The sequence below is a fragment of the Asparagus officinalis genome, chromosome 4 (genome assembly GCF_001876935.1).
Source record: "Asparagus officinalis chromosome 4, Aspof.V1, whole genome shotgun sequence".
NCBI classification, from domain to species: Eukaryota; Viridiplantae; Streptophyta; class Magnoliopsida; order Asparagales; family Asparagaceae; genus Asparagus; species Asparagus officinalis.
The window spans coordinates 32,125,512-32,128,605 of NC_033797.1; the positions used below are offsets into that span (position 1 = coordinate 32,125,512).

General features: G+C 37.2%; 1 protein-coding gene across 1 annotated transcript in view; it reads left to right on the forward strand.

Annotated features, from left to right (window-relative positions):
- The window catches only part of LOC109837121, a 6,123-nt gene that overhangs the window by 375 nt on the left and 2,654 nt on the right, over window positions 1-3,094 (forward strand). The gene's annotated exons all lie outside the window — the stretch shown is intronic.

A 3,094-nucleotide genomic window follows, 5' to 3' on the forward strand; every position in this document is an offset into this window, starting at 1 on the left:
TTAAAAATTTGGTATTTTCTGCGGTTTTTTACGTTGGTTTTGGGCTGAATTCGGTATGCGATCTTTCTATTGGAAGTTATTAGATCATTTCTGCGATTAAATTTAGCTAGAAGGTGTTATAAATAGATTCCCTTTGTATCATTGATGGAAATGAAGCAATATCCATTGCAATCTCTGTTAGCGCTTGATAAAATGATAGTGTATTATAGCAAAATGAAGTACAAAGGAAGAGCAAAATGAAGTACAAAGGGAGCTCCTTTCCAAAAATTGTTCTTTGCCTTTGCTCTCAAGGCCTCAACAATTTCATGCTCTCTCTAAGAAGAAGATATAGCAACTTTAGTACACCTGTTAACTGAATATCAGTAAGCTTGTTTTGGTTCAAGTTGCAATCATCGAGTTTGTATGCTTGTATATTGACACCTTCCATAGTTCCATTATATTCATCCATTTTCGCACATGGTACATAGCATATTTTGCACATGATGAGAATGGACCGAAATTTTCTTAGCTCTACAACTTTCACCTAAATTTGTCTTTGTACATGTTAAAGGAATTTTAGTTGTAATCAGTGACACAATTTCTAGCTAATTGGGATTGATTTAAAATTAAAATTTAATTTTTCGCATGCCTTTTCCTCCACTGTCAATTGCATAGTTATTAAATATTTATGCTTTTAATTGTTTTCCTCCGCCGTCAATTTTGTCTTTATCCCTCTCCATACCTCCCTTTTCATCGACTTTTATTCTTTCACCCTCTTTACCTTCTCCATTTTCACCATGGTCACCATTTTCTCCTCTACCAAATTTCTTCCTCTCCTCCTATATTCCTTGACAGTCAGTATGCTCCCAATCCCTAATCACCCTTTTCTTTCCTATCGATTTCTTTGCCTCCTTCATCTCTTCTATCACCTGTAAGACCACAAAAGGCCCTACTTTATTTTCACCATCATGACCGGTTCCCTTCAATCCACTGCCTCCACCATCATGAATCTTTATCCAACCATCATCTCTTCTCCTTCTTCAATCATCGCCACCTTCTCTACCTCCATTACTACTATCACCACCCCCACCACCAAATTCTCCTTAGTTCCCACCTTCATCACCTCCTCATCTCTTGCCAACTCCTCTTTCACCAATACCATCACCAATCCTCTTGACCCTGTGTACCGTCATCATCGTCTCCCCTCCCAGTTCCTCACCCTCCATGCTTATGACCTTATGCTCCACCATCATTACCACTTTATCGTTAGTGTTTAAAATATGTTGTCAACGTGGTACTGGTCATCAAATGGGAGCATGGTATTAGTTGGACCACCATAAATGTATTGGCATTGAGTTCAAATACGGCCAAAATTTATGGTACTTTTGTGTAATTTCTTTTAGAATTTCTTTTAATTTGAACTTCATCTCTACGATGCTTTTCTTTTACTGTTAAAAAAATATGTCCTCTCACAATACCTTAGTAGTCACAGCTTTCCACTTATCACATTCATCGGCTATTTGTTTTTGAGAAAACTTCTCTCCAACCTACCTATAGTGAATTACCGATCAAAATCTAGCAAAGGAAGTCTTTGTGAAATCTTGCATGGATTTGATATTAAATTTCCTCTACGCAGCAAGCATAATAGTAGCAGATGGTCATTGGGGCCAGAGATAATGCAATTGCCAGACTCGTTTCTCGTGTTAGATATCTCTTGTATAGCTTTGCAGATAACAAAACCAGTTATGATATGCGATTAAGTGTTGCTAATACTAAAAGAACTTATTATTATTTTTGTTATTCTAGAATGGCTTTAGATAAAGGTCTCCACATGTTGCTTATGCATTACATAGTCACCGCATTATTGTGATGTCATGTTAAATCATAATGACCACAGAACTTATAGCACATGTTTCTTAGAAAATGCCTGCTTCATACACTCCTGATTGTTAACCATGCTCCAAGTAAGTTGTTTTTTCACTCTCAAGTCTGTTTTCTAGAAGCATGGCATAGAAGGCATGTTTTTCTTCTTCCCTTTTTTAACCGGCAAACATAGAGAAGTAACCAACCATATCTATCCATCCTTGATTTGTCTTTATTTCCTATTTCGATCACTACTTTCAAAGAGGTCTCGTTCAATTGTTCATTTCGTTGAAATTCATAATTCCTAGCCACAAATACTTCCCTCTAGCAAACTTTCCTTGTCTAATCAGATTTCAGATGGTTTAGCCCTTTTTCTAAGCTCGGCCTTGGTCTCTCTATAAAAGGTTCCTCAAATATTCCTCGATCCATCCTACTGCCAATGAAGGGATTTCAACAAATACTGCACAATATTTAGGAGTAAAAACAACAATCTCTCGTCTTCTATGCATCGAGAAATCTTCGATTACACTACGTAATATTTGGGAATTTAAGACAATAGTGCATTCAGTATTTTAAATCATTCCCTCAGAAATAGGAATCCATTTTCCATCTTTTATCTAATTGTATGTATTGTTTTCTGACATTGGAAGTTACATCAAAAATTCTTAATATGCATCGTTTCGTAAACAACCTATGTAATGGTAATGGGAACTTCTTTGACTGGGTGTGTCCGGTAGACTGAATTTGAAGAGGGGGACAAAGAATTTGACCTAGGTTCATGGGTTGTACTTGTTTTAGGAATAAAATCAGGAAAAATAAGGGAATATGACTCCATATCCTGTGGAGCACTGCATGCCACTCCAGCTAATTTCCGAAACATATTTTCTGACTCCATGTGGTGAATGTCATGGATAGTTTGAGAAGGAGCTTCAAAATGTCTTATTGTTTTAGGGTTTCTTGAATACCAAAAGAGTGAGAAGAGAGGTAGAAAAATTTAGAAGGTATTGCCATGTCATCAAATGCTTCATAGAATATCTAGTTTCTTTAGCGCCAAGGGAGGGTGAAAGTGTAGATTTTGGATACCATCATTTTTCTGTTTCTAAATCCCATCTTCTAGCGTGCTGCTGCAAGTACCTAGTCAAATTATGGCTGGATGGCCTTATACGCCCTGAGTATGCCTGGTCTGAAATGTGAATCCCAGAAATCTTTTTCTTTCTTTCTTTTTTTTTTGGGCGGGGGGGGGGGGGTGTGG